The sequence below is a fragment of the Diceros bicornis genome, chromosome 11 (assembly GCF_020826845.1).
Source record: "Diceros bicornis minor isolate mBicDic1 chromosome 11, mDicBic1.mat.cur, whole genome shotgun sequence".
Lineage (NCBI taxonomy): Eukaryota > Metazoa > Chordata > Mammalia > Perissodactyla > Rhinocerotidae > Diceros > Diceros bicornis.
Window position 1 is genome coordinate 8,821,881 of NC_080750.1, and position 21,180 is coordinate 8,843,060.

Here is a 21,180-nt window from a genome sequence, read left to right on the forward strand (position 1 = left end):
TTTTGATGGTTTCCTTTTTTCTTTTTTCTCCCAAAAGCCCCAGTACATAGTTGTATATCATAGTTGTAGAGTTGTAGCTCTTCTATATGGGGCGCTGCCTCAGCATGGCTTGATGTGTGGTGAGTAGCTCCGTGCCCAGGATCTGAACCAGTGAATCCTGGGCCACTGAAGCGGAATGCATGAACTTAACTGCTACACCACCAGGCCGGCCCAAATGTGTCATCTTCTTAGAGAGGAGCTAATAGACTTGGAAAGTATATCATTATTATCTATGTCTGTTCCTAACTAACCTGCTTCTTCTATGTGTATTTGTATAAATATGTATAAACAAATAGTATATAATATATGCTAAAGATGTTGTAAATATTCTAAATATCTTGTCAAGGAAATATGAAGATTATTTTATGATCTCAAAACAAAGAGTTTTAAATGTTTGAAATGCATTTAACATAAATGTGAATTCAGTGAAACCAGAGGTTAAAAGGATTTGACAGTGTAGTAGAGTCAACCTACTCTCTGCTCATCAAGCCATGCTGAGGTGGTGTCCCACATAGAAGAACTAGAGAAACTATATTTCAAAGAGTTTCTTTTGTTATTAAAATGAATGACCAGCTCAGTGCCCCTCCAAACATCTACTATATACATATTAATTTTAAGAAAAATCTTTGAACAATTATGTATAATAGTTGGTAGTATGCTGTGAAATAAAAAAGTACCTTGGGCTAAAATTGGCTAGATGGTAACATCATAAAAGAAACAAAACAAAACAAAGCTACATTACCACAAAAATAGACACTTTTTTGTTGGAATAATTTTTATAGGTAATTGTTAACAGATTAAATATGGCATAGATGTTTTTATGTAATTAAATTGGGTTACGTTTGGTCTTTCATTTAGCTGATATTTCCTATGCTCTGCTAAATTGATATGACCCATTGCATTCATGATGTACTGCAGAAATGCTCACTCAATTTTAGCATCTTCTAATGGCACTTCATGGAAAATATAGTAACTGCCTTCTTCAAAGTCAATGCAACTGCATCTTTGCAGCCCTGCAGCCCTGCAAAACAGGAGAGGTTCCTTAACCAAACGTTGGAGGAGCCTTCCTTCCTGGGGTCTTCCATCAGCTTTGAACTTTTAAGAAGGCATTTTCATATTACCTTGGTTCAATGCCTTTAAGATATATTAACAATGTATCAGGCATCCCTTTCATTCTCCTTGTCTACTTTCTACTTCTTCTTTTGCTTTTTCTCTTTTATTAATAATGGGTTGGGGAGGGGCTGTGCCTAATTCTATGAAGTACTGTCCCACTGGAATAAAACTGATATCAAGGAGTGGGAGGAGCAGTTTTCCGGTTAAAAGTCTTTAAGCAAACCTGTACACTGAGGCAAGAGCCCACCATGAAGACTGATAAGTCACACAGGGCAACAATCCTTTGACCTAAAACATTGTCATCCATCTTTGCTGAAGTGATTCTTAATGAACCACATGAGTGAGCAAGGTGTTATAAAAAAAAAAACTACAAAACAAAACAAAAACAAAAAGTGTGTGTGTGTGTGTGTATGACTATGGACCATTCAAAGTTTAAGAGCTGGGCAGTAGGATGTCCAAAAGTACGATCTAAAGAAGTTAAGGTGGCATCAGTATCAGTAATGAATTTAGAAGACATAATGATCTCTCTAAGACAATAGGGTACTGACTCTACAAAATAAGGGTTAATCAGGGGGCTGGCCCAGTGGCAAAGTGGTTAAGTTCACACACTCTGCTTCAGGGGCCCAGGGTTCATAGGGTTGGATCCTGGGCACAGAGGACCTACACACTGTTCATCAAGCCATGCTGTGGCAGCGTCCCACACAAAAAATAGAGGAAGATTGGCACAGATGTTAGCTCAGGGACAACCTTCCTCAAGCAAAAAGAGGAGGATTGGCCCTGAGGTAACATCTGTTGCCAATTGTCCTCTTTAAAAAATAAAAAATTAAAGTAAATTCAGCTTAACTTAAGATTTGTAATTATTTCTTTAGATTTTTACCCAATCAGAGTTGACACAAAATAGTCTTGAGAAACATGATTAGTGAAATAATAATTGAAAGTAAATGTTTTAAGCATGGAATTAAAAAAAAATCAGATCACAGATTTACAGTTACTGTTTGCGTGTTTTATAAAATCTCAAAAATATATAGAAAACATTCATTCTGAAATTCTTGAGAAAATTCTACCTCATAAGGCAAAGATGTTTACTAGTTTATATAATATAAAAGTAAATGTTTAACTACAAAAAAATGTTTTATATGTGGGCTGCTGAAGTTGCTATGAGCTATTCATGCCTTAAAATATATTTATGTTTGCATTTTCATGGTCCATAAAGCGCTAATGTAAAACAGATTTTTAACAGTCCTTGTACATTTGACACAGCTGTCATGGGGCTAATGCAATAATCGTGTATCCATATGTGATTAGTGATGTAATCATTTGATGTCTATATTAATGTTTAGTAATTTATACTCAAAAACTGGTGAGATTATCAACTGATTTTCCAGGATCCTATTATATATATAGTGATTGGAACATTGGATTAACTATTAGGGAAATTGGACCTGGTTAGCAACTCTGGATCTCAGTTTCATTATCTCAAAGAAATAGTATTTACTCTATCAGCCTTAGAAGGTGGAAGGAAGGATCAAAGGCAAAAAAATGATAGCTCCTCGGGGCCAGCCCAGTGGTGCAGTGGTTAAGTCTTCGCATTCCGCCTTGGCAGCCTAGGGTTCACCCATTTGGATCCTGGGCGTGGACCTACTCTCTGCTCATCAAGCCATGCTGAGGCGGTGTCCCACATAGAAGAACTAGAAGGACCTACAACTAGGATATACAACTATGTACTGGAGATTTGGGGAGAAAAAAGAAAAAGAGGAAGATTGGCAACAGATGTTAGCTCAGGGCCAATCTTCTTCGAAAACAAAATGATAGACCCTCTTCCAATGTGTCATTAATATTCATTTGTATTTCATTACTATTTTACATTAATAAAATATAAATTAACTTTAATTCATGTTCTTTCTTAGTATTGTAAATTATACAAAGAACGTGTATATTAAAGTGTGAGTTTAATGTCTGTGTTTAAAAAAGAAACTTTAGTGGAACAAGAGAGGATATTTTGGTATCTCATTCTTATTTATTGGTTCAGCAGATGTATTAGATTTTAAAATAACAATATGAAACTCAAGCCAGGATTGAGCTGCCGAAGTATTTCATAAACCGTCTTATTACAACCAAGTTCAGAGGTCAAGCATCATTTAGCTGTAGAAAACAAGCTCCGTTTTTAGAAAAGAAATAATCGATCTTTCTTTCAAATGACTAATGGTAAATACATGTTATTTTTCCTCATCTGTTTGCTAGAGTTCCTTTCCCAACCTATGTGCCGTGGCTTAAATTCTATAATTTCTGCCACATTTGGGTCCAGATCTTCACTCCCTCATGAAGTTTTACTGTCTATTGTTTGCTTGTTAATCTGCCTCACACACTCCTTTCCTCCCCTGTGCTTGAGCTCCACTCACTTGCTCTTGATTCATATTGTCTGATAAAAAAAATCAGTTTCCGATTTGACCCACTATACTATGCACATATCCTTAGCACACTGTAGACTCAATGGAAGAAAATCCATCATTTTTGCCCATGATGGGTGCTCTTTCCCAAGATGACTTACAAATCCATTTACTTTAAAAAGAAAAAGTCATGAAAAAATAGTCCACCTTTGGGAAGAAATAAAGTCCAGGTTGGTTGTCAGTGCTGGAAGACAATTCTCTATGGGTCTCTTGTGCTTTTTGCATGTTTTGTGAGTCTTGGAAGATAGAGATTGTGTCTCCCTCTTGAGCAAAAGGTAGGTGTGTTTACTGCTCATTATAAAATATTCAGGTTCTCTGAACTACAGTTTTCGCTCCTACAACGCAAGCCACTGCATATGCAGATGTCACCTGCCCCTACTCTCATTACCTTGTAGGAACTGGGGCTCAAGGAAGCTGCACAAATATGTTTATATGCTGCCTACTTGTGTGCTATAGACTGAATGTTGTGTCCCCCTAAAATCCATGTGTTGAAACCTAATCCTCAGTGCGATGGTATTTGGAGGTAAGGCCTTTGGGAGGTGATTAGGTCATGAGAGTGGAGCCCTCATGAATAGGATAAGTGCCCTTATAAAGTGACCTCAGAGAGCTCTCTTGCTCCTTCCAGCATGTGAGGACACAGCGAGAAGATGGACTTGAAACAGGAAGGGACCCCTCACCAGTCACTAAATCTGCCTTGATCTTGAAGTTCTCAATATCCAGAACTGTAAGAAATAAATTTCTGTTGTTTATAAGCCTCCCCATCTGTGGTATTTTGTTATAGCAGCCTGAATGGACTAAGACACTGTGCCATGAATAATAAAGTCCCTTTTTCCTCAAACTGTAGCAAGCTAACTTAAAAACTTGCAAGTAGAATAAAATCTCATGGCCTTCAGAGTTTTTGACAATTTTGATGATGAAGATGGGACGTTGATAGGGACGTGGCTTTCTGGAACAAGAAGGATGAGGGCCATGTGGGCCAATTAATAAGATTTGAGAGAAATCCATAGGAATCAGTAGCAAATGTCTTCGCCAAGTTGTATGGTCAACTGGGCAATAAATGATCCTCTACTTTATTGGCTGTTAATAAGGAAGACTTGGGGAAGTTGATTGCAGACCAAATTGTATCTTTGTGGTTGTTAATTCTGCTCTGGGTGGAAAGACTTCTGCGTCCACCCGGTGGACAGCCTCAGTTCTGCCCTATTATAACAACCAGTTCAAAGATTCTTCATGAATAGGCAGAAGGTTCTGCCCCTGTGGTGGTTAGTTTTGTGTGTCAACTTAGTTAGGCCATGGTACCCAGTTTTTGATCAATTACCAGTCCAGATGTTGCTGTGAAGGTATTTTTTTTTTTTTTTTTGGTGAGGAAGATCAGCCCTGAGCTAAGATCCATGCCAATCCTCCTCTTTTTGCTGAGGAAGACTGGCGCTGGGCTAACATCTGTGCCCATCTTCCTCTGCTTTATATGGGATGCCGCCACAGCATGGCCTGACAAACAGTGCATCAGTGCATGCCTGGGATCCAAACTCAGGCCACCAGCAGTGGAGCATGCACACTTAACCGCTACACCATGGGGCCAGCCCTAAAGGTATTTTTCAGATGTGATTAACATTTAAATCAGTAGACTTTGAGTAAAGCAGATTACCCTCTATAACATGGATGGGCCTCATCCAATCAGTTGAAGGCCTTAAGAGAAAAGACTAAGGTCCCCCAAGGAAGAAGGAATTCTGCCTACAGATGCCTTTGGACTCGAGACTGCAACATGATCTCTTCCCTGGGTTTCTAGCCTGCTGATCTGCTCTGCAGATTTCAGACTTGCTATCCCCACAATCCCATGAGCCAATTCCTTAAAATAAATCTCTCCCCGAAAGAAAGGGGGAGAGAGAGAGAGAGACATGATATATATGTAAATATATGTACACACACTTATTGGTTCAGTTTCTCTGGAGAACTCTGACAAATACTGCCCCTTTCAGACAAGTTAGCAGACATGCACCTACATTGAATGCAACAAGAGGGAAATTTGTGATGTCAAAAGCCTGGCAAATCATTATAACTTTGGTTGATTCATCTGGGAGACAAGGAGCAGGCATTTAATTCTTGTCAAGGAAGAACGGCAAGAGCTGGGCTGTGTTGTGACACAGTGTATCCTGCCAAATTTAGATCCAATCAGAGACAAGAGTAAAAGTTCTCAGAATATTTTTGCAGTATGTTGTGGCTGTTATAAGGGAGGTTTAGTGTTCTCAGTAAGATTCCTATAAGATAGAAATGGGAAATCATAAATGGGGCGTTGAGTAGCATTTGGGCTCTTACTTCCTTGAATCGGGCTTACAAAGCTGCTGGAAAGTGAGTACCTGATCCAAAAGAATCTAGATAAATTCTTGAGGTCAGACCTGCTGCCCTACAAACTTCCCTTATCCCTTATGTTAAAAGCAGTGAAAACTCAAGAGATGTCATCACAACAATGTGGCAGCAAAAGCCCTGGTTTAAGTGGACTCCTTGACAAGAGTTGATGCTGTTTGAGTAAAGGCCAAGTCAGCCACAGGGCACACACCAGCGGCCTCAGCCAGAACTGAGTGGCTGTGCCTGCTCAGTCAAGAGTCCTCAAACCTGAAATAGCTGGTGACCTGGCTGCCCGATGCAGGGCTTTGAGAACAGGGAATGAAAACATTAGAAGTCTTTTTGGTGGATCTGTGAGCAGCCGCTGCCCTGCATGAAAATGAACACAAATATGCCTTGCTTGTTTGTGCGGAGCCACTTTCTTCCTCCACATCCCCCGATCCCTGGCCTTCTCCTTTACCTGACCTCAGCTACCTAGGGAGAAAGATGATCCGAGGTCTCCCTGTCCCTCAAGGGTTTCAGAGGCGATATGCACCTGTCTGAGTATGCTGGGGAGCTTCACAAACGGAAGGGACTCCAACTTTTATAGATTGGTTGGAGACAGACAATCAAGTCTCCATCCTATCCTGTCCCATGTCAGGAGGGGCATCCAATTCAAGTGATGGGGTCTGGACCAGTTCCACAGTAGTGACAGGAAGCTAATGTGACCTCATGGGACTTGTCCTATTGGGCCAACTCAGTGTTCTGTTGCTGTAGATGCCTATCTGAATGTATAGTAGTGATTAATGTGCTATGCGCTTGTAGATCCCTGTTCCATGAGTGCCCGAGAGGAGTCCCCCAGTCAGTAAGAGCTGCATGCAGAGAAATGTTAATACCTTTGGGACCCCACGACTGAGTGATCCCTGTGAGCTACCTGTTTCTGTGACTGATTATTATGCTAATTTGCCCCTGGCAATGGGAGGTAGCCTTCATCCAGAGGCATCCTTCGGGGTTTTGTATTTGTCACCTTCATGACATGGCTACCAGGTGAACCTCTTTCAAAAAGCAGTTATTAGCTTGCTCCTGTGGTCTTATAGAAATTGAATGTCTGATCCACGGAGGCCTTGTGACTCTCTGGTCTGATGTCTCACTTTGGGATGTGTAAACTAGACTCTGACTAGCAAGGTGGGAAGGACCCGCTACACCTCTCTTGCCAAATGGAAACGGAATAGCCAAGAACACAGCTGGCCTGGCTCCAGGGGCATCTCAGCTTTGTCTTAAAAGGTGACAACTATCCCTTTAGGAGAAACCTAACTCTTACTCGGACTCTTGAAGCAAAGTCGCTGGATCAATGGGGCCCTCAATTCACAGAGGTTCCCCTAAATGCCTGAGCCTGACTCACCAATGGGTAAGTTAAAGTGGTATTATTTAACTGATCTCTTCAAAAATTGGCTTAAAAAGTATTCTGATTTTACCTCTTACCTCCTCTTGGTCCAGACATCTGTAAGGCAGTTTGGTCACTGAATGTGGCTATCCCTAGAAAGGTGTTATCTTCTCTTGCACACTTCCTGGGTACACTCGGTTGAATTGTGTCCCCTAAAAATTCATGTCTATCTGGAACCTCAGAATATGACCTTATTAGAAAAATGGGTCTGTGCAGATATAATTATGGATCTTGAGATGAAATCATCCTGAATTTAGAACGAGCCCTACATTCGGTGACTGGTATCTTTATAAGAGAAAGGAGAGGGAGATTTGGACACAGAGACGCACACAGGGAAGACAGCCATGTGAAGATGGAGGCAGAGATTGGAGCTATGCTGCCACAAGCCAAGAAGTGCCAGGAGCCCACAGAAGCTGGAAGAGGCAAGGAGGGATTTTTCCCTAGGTCCTTCAGAGGGAGCGTGACCCTGCTGACATCTTGACTTTAGGCTTTCAGCCTCCAGAACTGTGGGAAAATAAATTTCTGCTGTTTTAAACCACCAAGTTTGTGATCACTTGTATGGTAGCCTTAGCAAACTAACACACTGGGTGATGATCAGAACGAAGGGTGGAGGATTCTAGAAACCAATTTGGAAAATTTGGGATTCCAACCTGACCTTTCCTGGACGTGATGCTTCCTTCTCCCTTAATTACAGCACCAGGTTGGCCTGATTGGTACAATTTCCAGATATAGCTTGGCCAAAAGGGGGCTAGTGTATTCACACTTAATGCTGGGTCAGCCATCTGCATTCTCCTGTGGGACTGACATTGTCCTCAGTCATAAAAAGAGTGACACTTGGTTGAGTATTCCTGCTGGCTGAGTTCTTCTCCGGAGGCCCATGAGGGCCAAAACAGGGGACGTAACAGGGTCACTGTAAGTTCTATAGGAATGCTCTTATCCCTCGTGGGGACTCTTGTAGGTGACAGGTCTAGGCATGATAAGTGAATGATTGGAAAAAGGTAAAGTTATAGCTACGGGAATGGGACGCATCGATTTTGTGGCAGTGGAGGTAGAACAACAGCCTTGGCACCTGGAAATGGAATTCCTCAGACCCCAGATGGTCCAGGAGAGGACAGGGCACTGATGATCTTTTCTCTTTCAGAATTGGCACTGGAGCCTTTCTCACAAGGGAGAAATGACCTGGTGTGTTTCTCCCAAATGGTTGCAATGATGTTTAACTTACTGGTAGGTCTGCTATCCTCTGCCAGACAGCTCTGACTACAATCTGATCACCATTCCCCTTAATCTTACTAAGAAGCTTATTGGAAATAGCAGGGTATGGTCCCAGTTCCTAGGCTTTCCATGCAAAACATCTACCACTGCCTCGGGATATCTGCTCCAGCCTTGCTCCCATAGCACTTGCTCAGTCATTCTATGGGGCACATGAACTCCATCCAGCTGGTGGTGAGGGGAAAAATGATTGATTGGACCGACTGTCCTCACACAACTCCTCCAAAAAAAGGACTGGATTCAGTTATGTGAACTGAACTGGGAAACCTGAGGTCCATCAGCTGGCTATGAGGTCACATTAGAGGCATTATCAACCTGTGCTCCCCCAAGGAGGGGGAGTCCAAGAGTCACGGACATTTTCTTTCCAAAGGCACCACATGTGTCTCTGGGACTGAACTTCTTCTGTGGAAGTTAGGTACGAATTTGCCTCCTTCCTGGAAACATAGCTAGTTTTACCTTTGAGGTTGTCATCTGAGACCTTCCAGTGTTTAAGGAAACACCATCAGTAGATCAGGTAGTCCTCAGATGACTGTGGGGTTCTCTCCAAAATGAGGCTTCTGTCACTTTCTCTGGGAAGCTTCCTGGAGGGTTGACTGACTCATTATTTTACACATATCCTGTTGGCAGTTATCCCTGTGATGTGAGTCATCCAGTTAGAAAAAGTACTGAGATTCCACATATAAGTGAGGTCATACAGTATATGTCTTTCTCTGTCTGACATTTCACTTAGCATGATGCCTTCAAGGTCCATCCATGTTGTGGCAAATGGCAGGATTTTCTTCTTTCTCATGAATGAATAATATTCTATGGTGTATATATATACACACACACACACCACATTTTCTTTATCCATTCATCTGTTGACAGACACATTGTTCTATATCTTGGCTATTGTGAATAATGCTGCAAAGAACATGGGAGTGCAGATATCTCTTCAAAATCATTTCTTTTGGATATATATTCAGAAGTGGGATTGCTGAATCATATGTTAGTTCTATTTTTAATTTTTTGAGGAACATCCATACTGTTTTACATAGTGGCTGCACCAATTTACATTCCCACCAACAGTGCACAAGTGTTCCTCTTTCTACACATCCTTGCTAACACTTGTTATTTCTTGTCTTTAGAAACAAAGAGTAGAGTGGTTGTTGCCAGGGGCTGGGTGGTGGGGGAAATTGGGAGATGTCAGTCAAAAGGTACAAACTTCCAGTTACAATATGAATAGGTTCTGGGGTTCTAGTGTACCACATGGTGATTATAGTTAACAATAATGTATTATACACTTGAAAGTTGCTAGAGAGTAAATCTTTAAAGTTCTCATCACAATAAAAGAAATAGTAATTACTCGACATGATGGAGGTGTTAAGTAACCCTATAGTGGTAATCATTTTGCAATATGTAAGTATCAAATCAACAAATTGTACATCTTAAACTTACACAATGTTATATGTCAATTATATCTCAATAAAGCTGGGGGAAAAAGAAAAGAAAAAGTGCTAAGAAATTTGTCCCTGACTTTAGTTGAAGCTTTGGGAGGCGTTCAGGTTAGCCTCACCTCATTGGCCAGAACTGCTATAGATGGCAGAATCATCCCTGTGGGCCAACACAGTCTATGATCACTAATATATCCTGCTGTACCTGGATTAATGCCTTGGGACGAGTGGAAAGGTCAATACAGAAAGTTAAGGAGAAAGCCACCTTAGTTTCTGTTATGGACTGAATTGTGTCCACCCCCACCATTCATAGGTTGAAGTCATAACCCCCAGTACCTCAGAATACGATTATATTTCAAAATGAGCTATTTAAAGAGATGATTAAGTTAAAATGAGGCCATTAGAGTGGGGCCCTAATCCAATACAAGTGGTGTCCTTATAAGAAGAGGGAGAGACACCAAGGATGCACATGCACAGAGGAAAGGCCATGTGAGGACACAGTGAGAAGGTGCCAGCCAAGGAGAGAGGCCTCAGAAGAAACTAAACCTGCTGACACCTTGTTCTTGGACTTCCAGCCTCCAGAACTATGAGAAAATAAATTTCTGTTGTTTAAGCTATCCAGTCCGTGGTATTTTGTTTTGGCAGCCCTCAGTGACTCATACGCTTTCTAGATAGACTCTATGAATTTATGGAATTTTCTAAGCTGTTTGGGTTCCGGACTCCAGAGGCCTGGTTAAGGCACTTGATTGTTCTCACCTTGCAATAGAAGCTCTAATTATATGTTGTGTGGAACAAATTAATGGATTTGGTTCCAGCCCCTGTGGGTCGGATTAATCCGATTGGCCAGTGGAATGGTGTACTCGTGAAAAATTTCACCAGAAATCAGGACAATGTAGAAGTGAGGGGTGGATGTTGTTGAGGGATGATATGGTTGTCTCATGGTTCTGAACATCTTGTGAGCAGAGGCACTGACTGACCATTGTTTTAGGTCTACTAGGATGTTTGTGTAGGAACAGCCTCGGAAGACAGAGATAGTGTCTCCTCTGGAGGAGAAGGCAGGCTTGCTTACTACTCATAATAAACGGTTTGAGTTCCCTAAGCTCAGAGTTTCTTGCTTGTATTGCAACCCACAGTGTGTGCAGGTGTTATTCAGCATTCGTGTCCCCCTCTGGAAATTGGGACTCTACCGACTGCTGTGAAATATGCCGATGCTCATGCTGCTGGCAATGCCTTGAGCAGTCAAGTCTTCGTCACTTACCCAGAAGGCTTATGTCTTCTGCCAGCATCCTTGACACTGCAGCAGCCTGACTTAGCTTACAAGATGGGTAAACTCTCAGACCCTTCACAATATTTGACAACTGGAGGAAAATTCTCTTTCTTATTGAAAAGAAAAACAGAGGAAAAAATTGAAGTCTATTTCAAATAATCTGTTGGTCAATTGGAGGCCACATTTCCCTTAATATCTGGGAAAATTTGTTAAGGACTCCTAATTCTCCCTTCTGTTTTCTGCACATTTCTAGATCAACTGCCTTCTGGACTCCTGCACAGCCTGATCTATTCTCTGAATGTGTTCCTTGTCTTGATTGTGGGGATGGTTTTGTGGGAATATACTCGTGTCAAAACTCATAAAACTGTATACTTTACATATGTGCAGTTTTTGTATGTCAATTATACCTCAATAAAACTATAAAGGAAAAAGAAATGAAACCTCTTTTGCTGTTTGTGAGTATCCTGTTGGACCACATATCTCAAACCCCACTCACTCACCCCTAGCTTTTCAATAAAGTTAAATATGTGTAAAATGACTTTGTATGAATACTTACTTTTTCCTTTTTATTGAATTTTTTGACAAATATTAGAAAGAAGAGTGCAACAAAGATTCAGAAGGTAAACCAGGTTATGCAGGAGACCAGAAGGTCACAACTGGCTTTTTTGTAAAACTGTATATTTTACTTCTACATATGGTTATAAACCCCTAATACATTGTTATTATTATTTTTTAAAACTTTAATTATTTTTTAAAAGGCAATAAAAATAAGTTTAAAAGTCTTTTATATTTACCCATATTTTTACCATTTCTGCTGCTCTACATTCCTGGCATCCAGACTTTCATCTATCATCATCTTCCTTCTGCCTGAAGGACTTTATATGTATATTTTATATATATATATATATATATTATATTTTATATATAAATTTATATAAATATAAAATATAACATAAAATAGTAAAATTATTAAGTTATAAAATAATATATTGTATAATATTATTTATTATAAAATAAAATTATATAGTATATATAATTTTATAGTGCAGGTCTATTAAGCTTCAGTATATCTGGAAAAGTCTTTATTTCACCTTTTTTGGAAATTAGTTTTACCAAGTATAGAATTTTTGTTACTTTTTTGGATCTTTCAATAGTTTAAAGATTTTGCTCTCCTGTGTTTCTGCCTTGCTCTGTTCTGACATAAAATCTTTGGTTATTTGTTCCTCTGTAAATGATGTGTCTTTTTTTCCCCCTGGCTGCTTTTAAGATTTCTTTTATTTCTGTTTTTAAGCGATTTGATTTTGATGTGCCTTGGTATAGTTTTCTTTACATCTTGTGCTTGAGATTTATTGGGCTTCTTAAAATCTGTGGATTATGCTTTCATTTATTTAAAAAATATTCAGCTAACTTCTTAGTATATTTTGGTCCATATTATCTCCACCCTCTGGCTTCCTTTGGAGACTTGAATTACGTGGACATTAGGCCACTTGAAGTTGTCCCACAGTTCACTGCTCTTTTCATGTTTTTTCAGTCTTGTTTTCTCTGTTTCATTTTTGAATACAGTTTCTACCGCTATGCCTTAAAGTTTAGTAATCATTTCTTCTGCAGTTTCTAATCTGCTATTAATCCCCTATTAATCCCATGCAGTGTACTTTTCTCTCAGGTATCGTCTTTCTCGTTTCTACGAATTTGATTTGGATCTTTTTTTATATCTTCCTTGTCTTTAGTTCACATGCTCTAGTTTTACCTTTTTTTACTTGAAATCTGGAAAAGTTATAATAACTCATTTAAGGTACTAATCTACTATCACCTATCTATCATCTCTGTTGTTTTTGAGTGTGTGTCTATTAATAGATTTGTTTCCTCTTCATTCAGGGTTGTATTTTCCCGATTCTCTGCATGGCTGGTAATTTTTGATTGGATGGCAGACACTGAGAATTTTGTCTGTTGGATGTTTTGAGCTTTGATCTGGGATGTAGTTAAGTTAGGTGGCAACAGTTTGATCTTTTTCAGGGTTTCTTTCTTCCTTTTTTTTTGAAAGTGAGACCAAGAGCAACCTAGTCTAAAGCTAATGTTGCTGCACCATTTAGGTGCTTTACCGGGTGCCCTGTGAATTATGAGGCTTTTCCAATCTGACTGGTGAGAATACAAACCATTCCTGGCCCTGTATAAGCTCTAGGGATTGTTCTTTTTGATGGTTCTTTCCCCGGCTGTGGGTGCTTTCCTCGTGAGCATATGCCCTTCAGAGGATCCTTTGGAGCTCTCTCTCTCTCTCTCGCTGGAGCTCTCTCTTCTCCAGTACTCTGCCTTGCAGATGCTGGCTCGGCCTTTCTGGACTCTCGACTCTGTCTTTTCCTCTTGGGGGTCTTAGAGGTCTCCCTGGATTCCCACTCCCCGGGCTGCCACCTTGAAGCCTCTGCGGTCAATAGCAGGGGTAATCTTAAGGGCTGATTTCATTTGCTGCTTCTTTTTCATGAATCGCTGTCCTGCACTGCCTAAAATATCTTTGTTTCTTATATTTTGTCCAGTTCTTTCATTGTTTCTGGCAGCAGGGTAAATCTGGTCCCTGTTAATCTATCTTGGCCAGAAGAAGTAAAAAGACAGCTTAAATCTTGTATTACCTGTTCTCTGTTCTTCAAAAGTTGCTCTCTGGCTCCCTTGCCACTGAAGGTTCTATGGCTTAGTCTTCCCACCTTTGTGTGGCCAGTTCCTGCTCTTCTCCTCTGCAAAGACCTTCTTCTTTTGTTTTCTCACAGTGGTTGCTCCTTTTCTCTAACTCCTTGGTTCTAGCTGGTTCTGGTCTTCAGAATCCCAGCTCTGCTTCCTCCTACAGGTAGTTTCCAAATAAAGACAGTTCCCTTTCTAAGAATCACTAGGTCAACTATTAAGACAAAAATTCTATTTCATAAGTCAATAAAAAAAACCTGTGTCCCTTCCTGTGTTCCTTCCTTCTTTGTATTTTTTTGTTTAATTTTTTAAAATTATTTGTTTTTTTAAACATTTTAAAACATGAGAGAATAGAAGATAAAGATACATTTACACAGATGGAGAAGCCCAAGAATGAAGTAACAGAGAAGGTGTCACTTGCCTATCTTCCTATTTAAGTCCCAACACTTCATGAATGCCGTGGATCCCATACCCACTTTGTGTAAAAAAGTCTTTTTCTCCACAATTATCTCTTCTCTTTTATCCATCAGAATAGAAATATGATATACAATCTTTCAGCTTAAAAATGCCCTCCCCTTTTGTCGTGTGCTCCTAGGTCACTGTCCCCTTTTACTGATCCACTTTGCAGCAAAACTCCATGAAAGACTTGTCCAAACTCATTCTGTCACTTCTTCCATTGTCTCTCGAGCTCACTGTAATCACTTGAAAACAAAAACCAACACACACACACACACACACACACACACACGCATAGAACAAAGCCACAAACAAACAAAAGCAACTCTTCTCCTCTCCCATCATCTCCCTCTCTGTTATGGGGCTGAATTTTATCTCCCCCAAAATTGCATGTTCAAGTTCTACTCCCCAGTACCTCAGAACGTGACTATTTTTGGAGATAGGGCCTTTATATGGGTAATTAAGTTTAACGAGGTATTAGGGTGGGCACTAATCCAATATGACTTATGACTGGTGTCCTTATAAGAAGAGGAGATTAGGACACAGACACACACAGAGGAAAGACTATGTGAGGACACAGTGAGAAGATGTCCATCTACAAGCCAAGGAGAGAGGTCCTCGGAAGAAACTAACCGTGCTGACACCCTGATCTCAGAATTACAGCCTGCAGAATTGTGAGAAAATAAATTTCTGTTGTTTGAGCCACCCAGTCTGTGGTACTTGGTTATGGCAAGTCTAGCAAACTAACACATTCTCCCTCACACTGCTTAGCTACACTTGCCTTCTGTAAACACACCAAACATGTTTGTGCTCAGATCACTTACTATTCCCTTGCCTTGGAATGTTCTGCTTCCAGATATCCATAGCTTACTTTCCAGATACAAGTAGCTTACTCCTTTTATTCAGGTGCCTGCTCAAATGTCACCTTTCAAAGAGAACGCCCTTGCCTCTCACACCACAAGCACTCTGTCTTCTCTCTCTTTCAGTTTTCTCTTACCACTTATCACCACTAACATATTATATATTTACTTGTTGTGTTTTTTTTCAGTGTCCCCTCAGTAGAATGTAATTTCCACTAGGGCAGTGACTCTGCCTTGTTCATAAATGTGCGTCCAGTACTGAGAAGAGTTCCTTGCACGTAGTTGGTACCCAATAAAATTTACTGAGTGTTGAATGAATGAATGTGCTAGACATGGTGCTTTGTCTTAGATGGGGAAAACTGACATATACTAGCGTGTAAAACTGAGGTTTTCCCTCTTCCTAACGCTCATGTGTGTGTATGAAAACATTGATTGTAATCAATATTATGATAATTCCTCTGGTGTAAGATGAAATTAATATGTTATTTGGTTTTTTTCTTTTATGAGTTGGAGGGATTAACGTCAGTGTCGCCAGTCAAAAACAGGAAAAAGATGAAAAGAAGAAAGCAAGCAACAGAAATAATTAGATTTTAAATTCACTTCGTAGTTTCTTTGTTTCTTAAATCATTGTGTCCTTTATTCCATCTCACATACAACGAATTCAGAAAATGGAACTTTGCTTTTTTTCCCCAACCTTTATGGAAATGTAATTGACACATAACACTGTGTAAGTTTAAGGTGTACAATATGTTGATTCGATACACTTATATATTGCAAAATGATTACCACCATAGGCTTAGCTAACACCTGCATCATGTCACCAAGTGTACATTAGATCCCCAGAACTTATTCATCTTATAACTGGAAGTTTTTACCTTTTGACCAACATCTCCCCACTACCCCCACTACCCAGAGGGTAATCTGGTAATCACCATTCTACTCTCTAAGTTTGGCTTTTTTAGATTCCACATATAAGTGAGATCATATAGTATCTGTCTTTCTCTGTCTGACTTATTTCATTTAGCATAATGCCCTTAAGGGCCATCCATGTTGTCACAAATGGCAGGATTTCCTTCTTTTCTCATGGCTGAATAATATTCTATTGTATGTATATGTACCACGTTTGTTCTATCCATTCATCCGTTGCTGAACACATAGGTTGTTTCCCTATCTTGGCTGTTGTGAATAATGCTGCAATGGACATGGGAGTGCAGATGTTTCTTCAAGATCCTGTTTTCATTTCTTTGGTTATACACCCAGAAATGGAATTTCTGGATCATATGTTAGCTCTATTTTTAATTTTTTGAGGAACTCCATACTATTTTACATAGTGGCTGCACCAATTTATGTTCTCATCAACAGTGCACAAAGGTTCCCTTTTCTCCACATCCTCTCGAACACTTGTAACCTCTTATCTTTTTGATGACAGCCATTCTAACAGATGTTAGGTGATATGTCATGTGGTTTTGATTTGCATTTCCCTGATGATTGTGATGTTGAGCACCTTTTTATGTACCTGTTGGCCATTGTATGTCTTCTTTGGAAAAATGTTTATTCAGTTCCTCTGCCCCCTTTTTTTTTTTTTTTTTTTTGGTGAGGGAGATTGGCCATGAGCTAACATTTGTTGCCAATCTTCCTCTTTTTGCTAAGGAAGATTGTCCCTGAGCTAACTTCTGTGCCCATCTTCTGCTATTTTGTATATGGAACGCTGCCACAGCACGGCTTAATGAGCGGTGCATTGGTCCATGCCCAGGATCCTGGCCTGCAAAACCCGGGACCAAGGCAGAGTGCGTGAACTTAACCACCCAGCCACCGGGCCAGCCCTCCCTCTGCTTATTTTTTAATCAGATTGTTTTTTTGCTATTGAGTTGAACGAGTTCTTTATATATCCTGGATTTGAACCCCCTATCAGATATAAGAAGCAGTCTTCTTTTCCAGACTTTATGGACTGACTTTGGTATGAGAAGACTTATATGGGTAATGGCATGCTGGAATGTGCTGAGACCCTGGGTCGAGTGGTGCAAGGCACCAAGTACAGGGCCACCAGGTCTGGAGGACATGATGTCTCTTTGACTCGGGCCGTTGGGGTCCACAGCATCAACAACTTTGTGGTCCTTGGTGAGCAATACACAGGGTCCACAGTGGTTGCAAGGTTGTTGAGGTCTTTAGTGGCATTTCCAGGTCCAGTGGCTGGGGACCAGGGCAGGCAGTGGTGGTAGCCAGAGCTGATGGTGTGCACACAGGTGGCTGCGGGGATCAGCTGCAGATGCCTGTGGAGTGGCAGGAACTGGTTGCAGACACACGCATAGTGGTGTGGGCCAGGGCAGGCACTGAGGGCCAAGGCTAACTATGGGTGCACTGATAGCCGTGGGCATTCTGGCTGTTGGTGTGTGCCACTGTGGCAGCTGGGTAGGTCTTGCCATGGGCGCACAACAGTGAAGACTGGTGAAGGGGGTGGGGTTGTTTGCACGCAGATGCACAGCTGGAGGGCCTAGCTACAGGCGAGCACAGTGGTGAAGGCCAGTGACAGAAAACAGCGCCTGATAGGGGCCCACAAGCAGCTGCAGATGCCCTGGCTGTCAGCTGTGCTCTCCTATGGCTGTATGGTCTCCCCCTGGGTGTGGGCATGGCAGTGAATGCCTGTGTCTGGGGTCAGGCCGGTAGCATGCAAGTGCACAGCCGGAGGGGATAGACCTGAGCGTGTGCAGGGTCAGCCACAGGGCTCTAGACTGGTGTTTGCACTTGCAAAGCTGCAGAGGCCTGAGTTGGCAGCCGGTTCCTGGTCTCTGGAGGGGCCGAGGGCAACAGAGAGGGGCTCAGGTGGCTGGTGTCAGTGAAACTGAACGCCTGTGGGGCGAAAGCTGGTGAAATCTGCAGGGGCCTGCAGCAGCTGTGCTGGCCCTGAGTTCCTTCTTCAGCGTGAAGGCTGCTGGAGTTACCTGTAGAGCAGTTCACTATGAACCCCCATGGCTCCTGCTGTGTGGCTGCTACAAGTAGTCCCTGTGTTTCTTCCTTGTTCCTAGCCTCTCTCTAGGGCTCAGCTTGGCTAGTCTGGGTGGAGTGAAATCCAAGCGGGACCTTGGGGCCCTGAAAGGCTGGGGAAGCTGTTTGCTCTCCCTGCTCGCTGGCTCCTCGGCTCCCAGGGAGGCCTCTTGGTAGCTGGGGCGCCCTCTCGGCGCTGAGCACAGCTGGCTTGGGGGTTGGGTGATGGGGCAAAAGGAAGCTGTCTTCCTTCTCTTTCTCTGTGGTTAGTCTCAGGTTTTTTGTTCCACTATGTTGCTGAAGTTGTTTAAGTGGACTCCAGACCTCTCCTAGAGCTGTTTTCTCGCTGGATAGCTGTCTATGTGTTGATCTTTGTGTGGAGACCGAGGCTGGGGTCTCCTATGCCGCTATATTGGTCTGAAGCCTCCTGGAAAATGGCAGTTTTCAAAAGGAAACTCATGTGAGCAGATAATTAATGAATTTAAATTTCTTTTAAAATATTTATTCTGAGAAAACTACTGAAACATTATCTGGTTATTAATATTGGCCGTAGTTCAAATGTACTGTTAATGACCAGTTTGTAACATCCTAAAATCTCAGATTCTATGTTCTTTTAACTCGATAAAGTCACATGGAACCATTAATCCTATATTTGAAACACCACGTTCAATAAGAATATGTCTTTAATGGCACTGAGATCACTCATTTAGAATGTGTTGAATTTTTTCCTTTTTTGTAATGGCTAATTTAACAGCTCTTCACACAATCTCCATAGTCAACAAAGAGTACTTGGGAGGGATGCACAGTGCCTTTCCTGGTGTAGACAGGCAAGGACACAAAATCTCATTGACCTTTAATGTGTGTGGAGCCCTTTACACAGGCTCCCACACTAAGTCCTCATGAAATCAAGTAAAATAAATATGATTACTTCTAGTTTACAGATAAGAAATTGGGTTAAATGAGTTATACAGTGTCACACGGCTAGAAAATACAAGATCCATTTTTCTGTATTGAATCAATAAATATGTATTGCTTTTATCTAGGGGAAAGTGTTAGAAAAATTTTAAAAAATTGTTCTCAAAAGCCAGTCTTTGCTTATCGATGTACACTCCCTTAGTTTTCCAGAAATATTAATGAAAAAGAAATCTGTGTATAAGAATTATTTTAAACTAGCTGTGGTTTTTTTTCACTGATATGTAACTATTCAAATTTTTTTCTAAAAATCTGAAAAGAGTGATCATTTGTCAGGATTCTATTGTAAAACATACAGAACAAGAAGCATAATCAATGAAATAATAGAAGAGGGAGTTTTTAAACGTAAAATAGCATTTTAGAGTTGAGATCAAAAAAGAGCTCATTGGACCCAATGGAGATTCTGACAACTTTCTTATTAAATAATTTCTTTAAACTTAAACATTTTGGAGAAATGTTTGGGAACGTCCCTCAGAGATTGCCTAATTTTTCAATACTTAACTTTTGAGAGTTGTGGTTTGCTGCAAATAGCCATGTTGTCTTTTAACCACTTACACGCATCTGACTTGCTCTCCTCCCTGTAACCCTCTCCTGGCTCTTTTCTAGCTCACAGCGAACTCAGCAGCTCCCCAGGTCATCTTCAATCACTAGGCAGTGCTTGTGATGATTTTTTTGTTGCTTTATAAATGAAGGAACAGTGAAAAAGTAAGAAAGAATGAGAAAAAAATCCTTTGTAAAAAAAAGCATTTCCTATTTTGCAGTGGTCTAAATTCCATCGAATATTATTCAATTTTGCCATAAACCACTTGTTTCATATTATACTATGTAATATTTTATTCACATAATCCTCTGGAGTGCACTTTTCGTATTTTCTTCATTCCTTTAGGGGAATCTGCCCAGTTTTTATTTTTCTTCTGTTTCCAGGGCTCTCCATATATTTTCACATTTCATTAGTAGTTAATTTCAAAATGCAGTTAGAAAGAATGCCATTGAGGATAGCAGGCAATAACTGGCTTTTTGCTCAATCCTTATTGAAGAGCACAGGAAGATGCTTTTCAACTAAGAATGGAACAGAGGCTAAAGAGAAAACCCCGAAGCAAATTCTTGGTATTTTGGTATTAGTGTAGCATATGAATGAGTCATTAAATAAATCATGCCGCTGCATTTGTCTTTTAGGTGGGTTTAGCAATAGTAATTAAGCCAGTAGAAAGGCAAGCTTTTGATGCCTGAGTTCTTTAAAAAGTAAAAATATACATCATGGTTTGGGTTCTCTTATTTAACAAAATACCAGATTATTTCACTATGTGTTTAAACCGCAGCATTGAGTAGTGTACACGGAACATGACTCTGTTAGGTTAAGTCCCTGTACATCAAACAATCCAGGAGAGCTTTACAGAAATATGCCGGAGACTTCCTTAAAGTACTCCACAGACTATGCGCCAGAATCATTTACACAACTTCAGAATGCCTGTGGGATATCTCAGTGTATTAAGATATGGCAGCTTCTAATGATCAACATTTCAATTTTATAAGGGCAAATTATCCTGATGAGAAATGAAGTAGAAAATTTAAAAGGCGTGGAGGTCTTTATGAGCACGTAAAAGAACATCCCAGGAAAACTGCAGCTGATCTTATTAATAATAAAAGGGAAACTTAAAACCAAAAGACCCCTGACTGTTTTTTTTTTTTTTAAAGATTTTATTTATTTATTTTTTCCCCCCAAAGCCCCAGTAGATAGTTGTATGTCATAGCTGCACATCGTTCTAGTTGCTGTATGTGGGATGCGGCCTCAGCATGGCCGGAGAAGCGGTGCGTCGGTGCGCGCCCGGGATCCAAACCCGGGCCGCCAGCAGCAGAGCGCGCGCACTTAACCACTAAGCCACGGGGCCAGCCCGACCCCTGACTCTTAACAGCT